This window comes from Mustela putorius, unplaced genomic scaffold (genome assembly GCF_011764305.1).
Source record: "Mustela putorius furo isolate JIRA1106 unplaced genomic scaffold, ASM1176430v1.1 tig00000827_pilon_pilon_pilon, whole genome shotgun sequence".
In the NCBI taxonomy this organism is placed as follows: domain Eukaryota; kingdom Metazoa; phylum Chordata; class Mammalia; order Carnivora; family Mustelidae; genus Mustela; species Mustela putorius.
Window position 1 is genome coordinate 8,013,387 of NW_025421489.1, and position 13,672 is coordinate 8,027,058.

Consider the following 13,672-nt stretch of genomic DNA (forward strand, 5'->3'; position numbering starts at 1 on the left):
TCCAATTTAAAACATAAAATTGAAAAGGTTTCCCTGTCACTAACATGGCACACAATATACTCTCAGTTTCTTATTCCTTCTGTTAATCAACAGATAAATAAGCATTTACTTAGTCCACAGTGATTGTTTAATCTGGATTTTACAAAATTTTTTTTGAAGATTTTATTTATTTGACAGAGAGAGCACAAGCAGGAGGAGCAGTAGGCAGAGGAAGAGGAGAAGCAGGCTCTCCACAGGGAGCCTGCCCCCTGGGGCTCAATCCCAGAACCCTGAGATCATAGCCTGAGCCAAAGGCAGACACTTAACCGACTGAGCCACCTAGGCGTCCCACAACTTGTTTTTTTTTTTTAAGATTAAAAAAAAATTTATTTATTTGACAGACAGAGATCACAGAGAGAGAGGAGGAAGCAGGCTCCCCGCTGAGCAGAGAGCCCGATGCGGGGCTTGATCCCAAGACTCTGGGATCATGACCAGAGCTGAAGGCAGAGGCTTAACCCACTGAGCCACCCAGGCGCCCCAAACTTTTTTTTGTTTGTTTGTTTTTAAGATTTTACTATTTATTTTGAGAGAGAGAGAGAGAGGAGAGTATGTGCAAGCGAGAGCACAATGGTAGGGAGGGGAAGAAGCAGAGGGAGAAGCACATTCCCCCCCCTGGGATCATGACCTGAGTCAAAGGCAGGTGTTTAACCAACTGAGCCACCCAGGTGGCCCTGGATGTTACAATTCTTTTGAGCAGGTACCATCTCTGCTCTTCATGCAACAAAAACTTCCATCTTCTTCTGGTGTCATGCACAGAGCAGTCACTTGTTTCACAGATTTTAAAGCCCACCTAATTATTCTGTTAAATGGTACATATTCTGAAACCTCCTTTGAACACAGTTGTGAGAAAACACTCTAGAATCATCTTTTCTAGTTGTTAACCTTTACAGAAGATACCTCTCGTCCCCAGGGCAGAATGCTTAAAAAACTACTAGTGAACCTCGAACCACAACACAATCAATTTATTTTTAGCCAATGATCTGACAAATTTCCTATCACAGCCCTGCTCTTCTTAACCCGTGATGAATGTCAAAGTTTTGATTATACGTTTTATCAAGTATCATCTGGTATTCCTACTCTAAAGTGTTACTTTGACTGTATCAATCAAAAAGAGGGGCAATAATTCATGGACAAGTTCTTAGGTGACAAACCATGTTTGTGCCTTCCGATGACCTGAACACTCTCAGTACTGCCTATAATACTGCAGGACTAATGCCACGGTCCTCTGGAAGGGCTTTTTCCCACTATGGCAGAAACTGCTCTACAAAAAAACAAAACAGAACAAAACTTGTTTGCTTATTGTAACTCACGATCATTCTCCTTTTTTGACTCTTTTGTTTCATAACCCCTATTTTCTAACACAGCCAAGCTTTAAGTGTCGCCCTATCTTTCTCCCTTCTGGTACAAGAATGAGAACCCTCTTGTTCATGGAAGAACAAGCATTCTGAATTTTTGTGACAGCTGGAAACCACCTGCCTGGCATCTGGAACCCATGGGGTCCCTGCAGGAGTAGGAAGGAAGCCACTAGTGTGGAAGGAGGCTACACTGAGGAGCAGACACCTCTGCCGGGAGAAGCATTATCAGGTGGCTGGTCCACTGCTGAGGCAACTGAAGTGAACCAACACCTAGGGCCATTTTTAGAGAGTCCTGCTCCCTGCTTCACATTTTCTATTATGATGATGATCACAATATTTAAGGCATATGATGGCAAAACTCATACACAGTTCATCATTTTGAAAGACTGGTGCCCAATGTGAACTAAGTCAAAGGTGACAAGCTTTGAAGGGGGATAGAGTATGAGTTTTGTTACAGTTTCAACTGCATGATTAACTTAAGGTCTTTTTCAGATTCTTTTTCTCCCCTCAGTGACAGGGAATTCTAGGAATTAAGACAAAACACACGGGCATCTGAGTGGCTCAGTTGGTTAAGCAACTGCTTTCCGCTCAGGTCATGATCCTGGAGTCTCAGGATCAAGCCCCATATCAGGCTCCCTCTCGACGGGGAGTCTGCTTCTCCCTCTGATCTCTCCCCTCTCAAGCTTTCTCTCTCTTTCTCTCTCTCTCAAATAAATAAAATCTTGAAAACAAAACACACAATTTCAACTCTTGCAATGAAGGTATTAACATCAATCCTTCAGTTAAACCGAGGTCCATCTTCTGATATTATCATCAACCTGAGTCTCTATAACAAAACACCAACAGGAAAAAGCTAAATGCTTTTGAAAAGCATCAAGCAACAGGATTTATTTTAAATCTTTTCCTTGAATTAAAAAGAGAAAAAAAAATCTCTTAAACATTATCTGCACTGTAAGAGGGAAATCAAGTTCAAAGGGCATTTACTAAAAAGCCAAGCACAAAATAAGAGCTGTTTGTATTCTGTGGCATAACTGTAATTCCTCCGTCTTCCTTCAAATGCCTCCATTGTCCTTAGCTGCAACTGGAGTACGCCAATGACCGAAAAACTTTAGTTTCCAAATGCTAGTTAATAGAGTTTTTTACCTATTCAAGGGACAATGAGAAAAACAAGGGACAATGACACATGCTTGTTGTAAGCAGAAAAAGAAATTAATGTGTTGCTTGAAATGACCACCAGTGGTGTCTAGATTAATAAAGTACAAATCATGTGGTGGTGTAAGATATTGGTTGATGTTAAAAACATGACTTAAGGTGCTTGTTCTGTATCGCTGTCTTTTTGATTGGGCAGAATCAACAGGTCACATACAAATATTATGTACTGAAAAGGAAAAATATCAACTGAACTATATTAGTGATTTCCTACAGTCAGGATAAAAGTTTCCTTCACCTGTCATAGTTAACGAAAGCAGATATAAGGAGACGCTTATAAATTTGTACTATTTATATCTCCAAGCAATAATTTTTATTATTTGTTTACCTAATAGGTTAAAAAAAAACATTAAAAATATATGATCATAGTTCAATTCAGTCTTGGTTAAGGTAAGAAAGAATGATGCTTACGGTCAGATTTTTGAATTGCTACCAGTCAGATGAGTACTAGCCATTTAACATCACTTTTACTTACAGACCCACTGAAATGTCTCAAGGTGTGAGGGGAAAACTATACAACTGTATACTTTTACAACTTCAACTGGTCCTCAACACGCACACATAAGCTGTAGATTCTTCTAACTCCTCCAATTACTCTCCATGAAAATGAAATGTTTAGTTGATAGGCTGAGACACAGTCCTTTCTTATGGAACCTTAAATAGGGAAAACTATGAACAGGGATACAAAATTCTTTGGTTGGAATGAATTTTGCAGATGTACTTATTGAAGTTTACCTTCTTTATTGTCTTTTTCAGTAGCATTATTAAAATCAGTTTGGGGACAGAGTAGAAGCTGCCCATGTTTGGGGCCAGAAATGTTTATGTTGGGGATAGAGTGTACACAACTCAAAACTTTCGCGGATAGCCAAGTAAAGTTTGGGTTAAGACACTACCATAAGTAGCAGAGTTACACTGAATCCAAATGGGTTTGTTTGTTCGTTTAAGTATTTTATTTTTCAGTAATCTCTACACCCAACCTGGGGCTTGAACTCATAACCCTGAGATCAAGTAAGAGTCAAACACTCCACCAACTGAGCCAGACAGGCACTCTGAATCTGAATGTTTGTAAAATGTGCCTGCACACCACGAGACAGTCACCTTGCCATCACACTTCACCAGAAATCTCTTCCAGGAACCAAGCCCCACCTCTTCACACAACACAGGTCTGGGAGATGAGCACTTCCAATGTTACTAATCGCTGCATCTCCAGAGTCAACACAAAGCATGTTTATTTATACTAAATGAAGGCCCAACTGCAGAGCTTTTGTTTAATTTTGACCAACTGTTTACACAAAAGTTTCTCTGCACTCTTGGCTATGGTGTTTGCTCTCTTCGATGTCCTTAAAAGTTGGTTCTAGGGCGCCTGGGTGGCTCAGTCGGTTAAGCGTCTGCCTTCACCTCAGGTCATGATCTCAGGGTCCTAGGATAAAGCTCCACATTAGGCTCCCTGTTTGGCGGGGAGCCTGCTTCTCCCTCCCCCTTGGCCTGCTGCTCCCCCTACTTGTGCTCTCTCTCACTCTGACAAATAAATAAAATCTTTAAAATTAAAAAAAAAAAAAAAAGTTGGATCATACTATTTTGTAAGAAGGGCATAAAGACATAAAGCCTATACAGAATGAGGCTTCAAAAGAAAATTAGTAAGAGCACTTGCATGAGAACAAGCACAGGTAAAAGATGGCTAAAAAGATGGGGCGCCTGGGTGGCTCAGTGGGTTAAAGCCTCTGCCTTCAGCTCAGGTCGTGGTCCCAGGGTCCTGGGATTGAGCCCGCATCCGGCTCTCTGCTAAGCGGGAAGCCTGCTTCCTCTTCCTCTCTCTCTCTCTCACTCTGCCTGCCTCTCTGCCTAATTGTGATCGCTGCCTGTCAAATAAATAAATAAAATCTGTAATAAATAAATAAATAAAAGAAAAAAGATAGTAAAAGGAACTTTAAAAAAGTGGAAGAAAAATCAAAGAAAACCCTTTTCCCATTCCCAAATTTTAAAAAAATGTAGTTTTTATACAGAATACCAAATAATTCAAATTGATAAACACAAGAGAAGAAAAATATTAGAAAAGCACTACATATAGTGCCAATAAAGTGGAAAACTGTGTTATCATGTTAAAACTGGATATTGTTAAGATGTGATAAAATGATCAACTTTTAATTTTAAAATATAAGAAAGCCCAAAGACAGCATCAAATAGGGATTGTTACCTTCTAGATATAAGAGGAGAGCCTTATATGAACACAAGAGTATGTAAACAACTTCATAACTTAACAAAAATGCCCTTTGTCAAATTTGGGATTTTGTGTATATAGAAAATGAGTTTGAATTCTTCCAAGGGGTAGGTATTAAAAAGCTGGAAGATATGATGTCACAATCTGTCAAAATCTGTCATGTTATGTTATAGATTAGAAAATTCAGGTCCTAACTACTGACCTGGTTGTTTTCTTGCTTATGTAAAAGATTAGGAAATTAAGATCCTATTAAGTTAAGTAATTTGTTCTACTAAACACTGCTAAGAACCTGCATTTATTTTCCTGCTTTTTTTGCTTTAATGTATTAACTCCCCTTCAAAATTCTTCAGTCTCCTCCCACTCCCACCCCAGGTCCCCTATTCCTAGATAACCTAAATTTTGCTAAGAGCAGCTATGTAAACCTGAGGATTCAACAATTCAGTATTTATTGAGTTCATTTTATGCCTGCCTTTAACATTTGTGATTAAGACAAACAAGGCAAGCTCTCTCTACCCTCAAAAATCTTACAGGTGGCTATGGAAATAAGCACTTACAGTACAGCACTATTAGTACAAAGCAACAGATATGGAAGTATCAGGTGGTAATATTCTCAAGGAAAACTGAGATTTAGATTTAGAATCCAGCTCTCAGGGAAGGAGAGAAATGCCAAGGGTAAAAAAGAACATTACAGAATTTCAATCTGAGTAATTTAAGTGCACTGTGAAAGTTAGTGCTCACAATCAGGCCATGAGAAAGGGGTGGTATTCTTCATTTTGCTGAGGAGGAAATGGAGTCTTAAGTTAAATAACATGCTGGAAGTTTGGCTAATGGTCTCCCAGGGTGATGCCTCCCCATCTTTATGACAAAATGAAGTCTTAGTATCTAATAATAACAAATAAGAACAGCTTATTGGGTAGAACAAAAACACTTTTCTGGTAGATAAGGGAAAAAATACAGATTTAAAAAAAGAAGAAGATTAAAGAGTCTAAGTAGGTAGACTACTCTAAGTTCCCAGTCCAGAGTGAAGTGAAGACCAAAGACCACCCCCGCACCCACCACACTCATTGAACAAAAGAATGATAAAAGGCTTCAACAGGAAATACTGAAACTGATTTAACTCAACACAGTTCTCTAGAGAATTCAAACGTTGCCCAGGGGAAGGTTACAATGGGAAACAAATGTTAAGGGGCAGAGGCAATGCATGGTTTTCAAACTTGTACCATAACCAAGGTTATATATATATACACAATATAAATACATTTTGCATTATGACCCAGGACACACACAACTGAAACCGAAGTTTCACACAATGATACCTTTACTAACTGAGATACACTGTAATAGTTTCTAATTTAGAATGTTCATTCCTTCTTTTTTTTTTTTTTTTTTAAGGAGTTTATTTATTTATTTGAAAGAAGGGATCACAAGTAGACAGAGAGGCAGGCAGAGAGAGGGGAAGGGAAGCAGTCTCCCTGCTGAGCAGAGAACCCGGGTTGGATCCCAGGACCTTGGGATCATGACATGAGCCGAAGGCAGAGGCTTTAACTCACTGAGCCACCCAGGTGGCTCATTCCTTCTTTTAATGGCAGTCCTCACTAAATTGACTCTATAGAAGGGGCTATACTGGACAATTCGAGGAAAAATTGTATTTGAGAAATACAAGTGAACTGGGTGACTGCAAAAATATACAAAACTTGCAAATATAAGAAACTCATCAAACTCCGAACAGGATAAATTAAAAAAAAAAAAAACAAGCAAAGCTAGGTTAGATCACGGTCAGTCAACTGAAAACTAAAGATAAAGGGAAAATCTTGAAGGCAGTAAGAGAAAAATGTCAGGCTATATAAGGGGAAGTAAAATACGAACGTTGGTTGACTTTTCACAAGGAAAAAAAATGGGACGTCTGAAGTCAATGGAATGACAACTTTAAAGCACTAAAGAGGGAAAGATTCTATATTCAGGAAAAATATACTTCAAGAATGAAGGCAAAATAAAGACACTTTCAGATAAAAGAAAACTAAGAAAATTCATCACCAACAGGGCTACATTACAAAAATGCTGAAATTCTTTGGCTTCATGGGAAATTATACTAGATGGAAACTCAAAACATCAAAAATAGTAATGTAAGTAAATATAAGAGAAAATTCTACCCTTTATATTTATTCAGGAACATGTGAATCTTTGTAGCAAAAATATAACTATATTGTACAGTTTATAACTAATATAGATACAATTTTTTAAATACTTATTTGTCAGAGAGAGAAAGAGAGAGAGAACGTGTGCACACACAAGCAGGGGGAGCTGCAGGCAGAGGAGAAGCAGGCTCCCCGATGGGCAAGGAGGCCAATTCGGGGCTCAACCCCAGGACCTAAGCTGAAGGCAGACACTTAACCACGGGAGTCACCCAGGTGTCCCTGTAGATACAATTCTTATGGCATATAACCTGCATGGTTGTAACAGACTAAGGGAGGGGAGGGTATACTACACAGTTTCAAGGTTCTTCCAATTTCCAAATGTTACATTACTCTTAAGTAGACCGAGGAAAGGTAACAGCGTATGTTGCAATCTCTAAGGACCATAAAAATAATGGAAAAAGGATCATTAAAGTAGCCAGTAAATAAAATGGAATTTTAAGAAAACAAACAAACAAACAAAAAACAACCCAAAGCAAAGTGGGAAAGGAGGAACAGAAAACAATTAAACAAAACAAATGCAGATGGGGCAAAAAGGAAATAATAAAATAGCATACCTTGATATCTGACTGTATCATAAATTGAACTGCATCAATACATTTGACTAAACATTACAGTTAAAGGAGAATTTCATACTAGATTAAGAAACACAAGATCAGGGGTGCCTGGGTGGCTCAGTGGGATAAGCCTCTGCCTCGGGCTAGGTCATGATCTCAGGGTCCTGGGATCGAGCCCCGCATTGGGCTCTCTGCTCAGCAGGGAGTCTGCTTCCCCCCTCTCTCCCTGTCTGCCTCTCTGCCTACTTGTGATCTCTCTCTGTCAAATAAATAAATAAAATCAAACAAACAAACAAACAAACACACACAAGATCACACTGTATGCTCTCTAGCAGGGATATACATTAAGATACAGATTATCTGAACACCACTAACAGAGTGGCATAACCTTAACCTACAGAGGTTAGGGTACTACACATAATTGCAGATAACACATTTTTGTCAAGCACAAAAGGAACATGCACCAAACGGACCATTTGGATAGACTATAAAAAAGCCTCAATTAATCTGACCAGCACGCCTGGGTGGCTCAGTCTGCCTTCGGCTCAGGTCATGATCCCAGGGTCCTGGGATTGAGCCCTGCATCAGGCTCCCTGCTCAGCGGGAAGCCTGCTTTTCCCTCTCCCACTCCCCCTGTTTGTGTTCCCTCTATCGCTGTGTCTCTCTGTGTCAAATAAATAAAGAACCTTAAAAAAAATCTGACCAAAAGATGAAAATCTTAAAGTATATTTCTGACCACAATAGAATTAAATTAGGAATGAATAGTAAGCTATCTAGAAAAATAGAAAACTAAACACTTAAAAGTAACCCATAGGTCAAAAAAAAAAAAATCACAAAAAAATTAAAATATTTCAAACTGAATGAATGACATACAACAAATTAAAATTTGTAGAATGAAGCTAACACAATTCTTAGGAGGGACACTTTCAGATTTAAAATGTTCCATGTGAAAGGAATAAGAGACAAAAACAATGACACGCACCCCACCCTTGAGAACAGCCCAGCCTTGAGAAGATGGGAGAGGGGGATGTCAAGTAAGCCCAAAGTAACTAGATGGAAAGACATAAACAGCAGGGCATTAGTAAAATAAAAAGCAGAAAACAGACAAAACAAAAATCTTTGAAATGATTACCAGACATGTTTGACTGTTAGTCCAATAGTCTAACAGACACTATTAGACTTCAAAATTTATCAGGAAGTAGTACAATAATTAAGATAGTGTAGTATGGTATTGGGATGGACATACAGAACAATGCAAGAGAAAGGTCCAGAGATGAGACTCAGTATTTCAACAAAGGCTCTAGGGCAATCCCTTAGGAAAGGAAAGTCTTCAGTAAATTATTAGAACAAGTAGATGTCCATGTAAAAATAAACAAATAAATAATGAATCCCAACCCATGACTCACATCATAACTGCAAAATAATCTGAGATGGCTCACAGACCTAAGCATAAAAGCCAAAGTTTGTAGGTGAAAGGAATAGGACACAAAAAGCAGTAACTGTTAAAAAAAGTTGAAAAACCAGAACTTCACCAAAATTTAAAATTTCCACTCAGCAAAAACCGCATTCAGAAAATGAATAAGGGGGCACCTGGGTGGCTCAGTGGGTTAAAGCCTCTGCCTTCAGCTCAGGTCATGATCCCAGGGTCTTGAGATCGAGCCCCGAATCGGGCTCTGTGCTCAGCAGGGAGCCTGTTTCCTCCTCTCTCTCTGCCTGCTTCTCTGCCTGCTTGTGATCTCTGTCAAATAAATAAAATCTTTAAAAAAAAAATGAATAAGGAAGCACAGACTGGAGGAAAATATTCACAAAACACGTATCTGACAAAAGACTCAAGTCCAAAAGATATAAATAATTATATGTATAATTTTATAGATAAAAGAATAATTTAACAGGAAAAGAATTTGAACATTCTGCAAAAGAAAACAAATGGCCAGCCAGCATGTGAAAAAGTGCTTATCATCCAAAAATCATCAGAAAAATGCAAATTAAAACCAAAATGAGATACTGCTACTCATCTAACTGAATAAACTAAAATTAAAAAGACTGGCGACATCTGTAGGTAAGGATGTTAAAGCATAAGTCTAAGGCGTGCCTGGGTTAAGTCGGTTAAGCCGCTGGCTCTTGGTTTGGCTCAGGTCATGATCTTATTGGTCATGGGACTGAGCTCAGTGCTGGGTTCCACACTCAGAGGGGGGTCTGCTTCTCTCCCTCTGTCCATACTCCACACCCCTCTCCAATTGTGTGTGTGCATCTATACGCTCTCTATAAGGTAAAGGTTGAAAAAAAAAAAAATCTAAAAAAAAAAAAAAGTGGTGTCTCCAACACTGCTGGTGAGAGTATGAGAATGGTGTAACAATTTGGAAAACAATCTAATAGTTTCTTATTAAACTAATCATATATTCAGTCTACGATCTAAAAATTGCACTTCTAGATACTCATCTAAGAGAAATGAAAACATGTTTACAAAGAGTATTCACATACTTGAGAGTATTCACATATTACAATTCATCATGATGCAAATTAATAAACAAACTGTGGCATAAATATGATAGTGGAATCAAAATATTCAATAAGAAGATTAAAAGACAAAGGAAATACCCCAGAAAGTACTGAGAAAAAGACAGAAAAATGGAAAAATGCTAGATAATCAAGCAACACAATACAACGGATAAGATTTCAGATAAAGTAGAGGAAAACACCTTAAGCGAAATTTAATTAAAAAAATTCTTAGAACCAAAAAACATCCAACTTTCTGTTGAAAAGCTCCAGAAGGCCTAGCACAATGAACCAAAAAAAGACACATTACAAGGCACACACCTTGCATATTTAAAAACCCCAGGAATAAATGAAAAATTCTAAAACCTACTAAAAAGAGAAAAACTCAAAATAAGAATGATACTGGTCTTAACAACACTGGAAGCTAGAGGACCATGACAATACCTTTAGACGCCTGCTGAAAGAAATGTTTTCCAACTCAGAATTTTATATTCAGCCCAATTATAAATCAAAACCAAAGTGAGACCAACACATTTTCAGGCATTTGGAATTGAAAAAAAAAAAATTACCGCTTTGGACATCTTTGCAGGAAATTTTGGTAGAATGTGCTTCAAAAAAACAGGGCACCTGGGTAACTCAGTGGGTTAAAGCCTCTGCCTTCAGTTCAGGTCACGATCTCAGGGTCCTGGGATTGAGCCCTCACACCTAGCTCTCTGCTCAGCGGGGAGCCTGCTTCCCTTCCTCTCTGCCTGCCTCTCTGCCTCCTTGTGATCTGTCAAATAAATATATAAAATCTTAAAAAAAAAAAAAAGACCCAAAACCCAAACAAAAAGTAGTGAAGCAAGAAAGACGTATGTTCTAATAAAACAGAAAAGCAAAGGAAATTCCTGGCATGACTGCACAGACAAGTCTGGCACAGCTGTGGAGCAGGCAGAGGGAAGCAAGCTCAGTTCAGAACAGAAGCAAATACTGAGGGGGTCAGGAGAAGGAATAAGACATCTGATTAAGTGTGATGTGGGGAAACTTTGTACAGAGTATTGGGACAGAATGAAATGACTTAATCAAACACACAAACAAAACTAAGGCAATTAGATGTTGTAATTATTTACTCTAGGGGGAAAAAGTTGTAGGAAAAAGGGGAACATAATTCTAGCACACTGTGGCACAGGAGTAACTAAATTTTACAGTCACAATAACGAAAAGACTGTTTAAGCAAAACACTGTATTTTGGGATGATAAGGGCATAAAAGTACTAATTTCTCTTCTAACCCTAAGACAAATGATTAGTACACCTGAAACAAATAGTTGTATGTCAATTATATCCCAATAAAAGACAAATGATAATGTTTAAAATGTCTACATATGCATACAATTAAAAAATATGGAAGTATGTCCTGTAACAGATATGTTCATAAATTTGTAAAGATAATCAGATTGGGGGCGTCTGGCTGGCTCAGGAGGTTGAGCCTCTGCCTTCGGCTCAGGTCATGATCTCAGGGTTTTGGGATCAAGTCCCGTGTCGGGCTCTCTGCTGAGCAGAGAGTCTGCTTCCCCTTCTCTCTCTACCTGCCTCTCTGCCTACTTGTGATTTCTCTGTGTGTCAAATAAATAAATAAAATCTTAAAAAAAAAAAAAGATAATCAGATTGGAAATTACTTCCTTCATTGATAACTGCATCCAAGCAATGTCTTCTAGCTTATAATGAAGTAATACAAAATTGCTCAGGTTGTATACTTTGTCATAGTTTTACTTAGACAACCACACTTTAGCATACTTATTCTCAGAAAGGTATCAAATTTATTTTTTTTTTAAAGATTTTATTTATTTATTTGACAGAGAGAAATCACAAGTAGATGGAGAGGCAGGCAGAGAGAGAGAGAGGGAAGCAGGCTCCCCGCTGAGCAGAGAGCCTGATGCGGGACTCAATCCCAGGACTCTGAGATCATGACCTGAGCCGAAGGCAGCGACTTAACCCACTGAGCCACCAAGGCGCCCCGGTATCAAATTTATAAGAAGATGCTTTGTGCTGTAAAATGCTACAGGAAAAAAAAGATGGGAGGCAAATAGTGAAAAACAGATAAGGAGAAAGAGTAAAGCAATATGGAGTTCTCAACTCTGACTCCAAATCTGAATCATCTAGGCAGTGACGCCCAGGCCACCCTGCCCCATTCATTTCTAATTGGTCTGAGATAGGGCCATGGGCTTATTATTCTAATATGCAAACAAGACTGAGTGATATCAGTATCTCTGGATTAGTTTCATTATAGTGTGAAAATGGAAAATGCTGAGAATGTTAGTTAATTTTGTTGATATAGAAAGGAAAAAATACAGGACTGAAGTAACAGTCTGATGGCATTATTCCCCAGCTTAAAAAATAACATACAATGAGCAATCTCTTCAACGGCCCTGTACAGTTTAATGTCTTAGTCGGCTGACACACAAGGCCCTCTGTGATCTGGTTCCAGGCGCTAGCTACCTCTCCAACCTCAACACCTCTAACTCCCCCACAGGCCAACTAAGATTCAGCCAAGCTAAACTATCCTCAGCTTCCTCCAATGTACCCAAGTATTTGATTCCTCTCCCATTTGCATATTAGGAGTCCTTCAACCTAGAATAATATGCCCCTTCTACTCAGTCTGCTTAGCATGCCCAGAAAACTCCCACTTACAGCAGAGTACAAGTGTAAGTATACCTTTTTCCATAAAGTCTTCCAAGAACCACGTGAGAAAAACGAATCACTTGCTTCTTGGTAATCATCAACACACTTTTGTACATACCTGTTAAAAAAGTTACCACACTGCTTATCTCCCCACAGGTCTCATTTGCTGATCTTTGAGTACTTTTTGAGTAACTGTTATCTTTTCTGTTTGTTTTTCATCTTTGTATCTCCAAGCCTAACTGAAGATTGGTGATGGACTTTGATTAAATGTTAGCTGCATGAATGAATGAGGATAAAAGGAGAGCATAACCACTAGGTCTAAATTTTCAACAGGAAAGTTAAAGGAAAAGAAAAATTCTAAATAGTAATGGGGATTTAAAAGGCCTGAACAATTATGGGGCTTTAAGCAGCCCATGAATGTTTTCTTCATTTCCCACATCCACTGTTCCCTTCTAGTCTGATTTAAGGAAGGCTCAGTATTATTAATAATAATAATAAATAGAAAAAAAAAGAAGTACAAGAAAATAAAACAACAGTAATAAAACGAGAGAAAGAGGAATTGGATGGGTAACACAAGGAGAAACAGACTTTGGTAATGTTTTGTTTCTTAAACTATGGGAAAAGATAAGCAGATAATAACTGTGTTGATCTTCATACGTTTTAACATGTTAAAATATTCCTTTACATATTCTAGTGAATTCATGTAATGAGGACTAGAAAATATAAACTGAAGAAGCATGTATTAAATATATAGATATATTTAAGAAGTTAAACTCTGAAATCACGTTAAGCGTGATACATGTGGTAACTGTATATATACATATAATTGCATATACATGCATATTTGTATATGTATATAATATACTTGCGTTTATAAGTTTGGAAAAGACGGTTTTTGTGCTCTGACCTATGGAACAAATGAACTAAAGCCTTTCATTTTCTTCACT

The 13,672-nt window shown here is 38.2% G+C and overlaps 1 protein-coding gene across 1 annotated transcript in view; it reads right to left on the reverse strand.

Moving 5' to 3' along the window:
* ARL5B (ADP ribosylation factor like GTPase 5B) overlaps nt 1–13,672 on the reverse strand; it is a 31,021-nt gene that overhangs the window by 16,048 nt on the left and 1,301 nt on the right. The gene's annotated exons all lie outside the window — the stretch shown is intronic.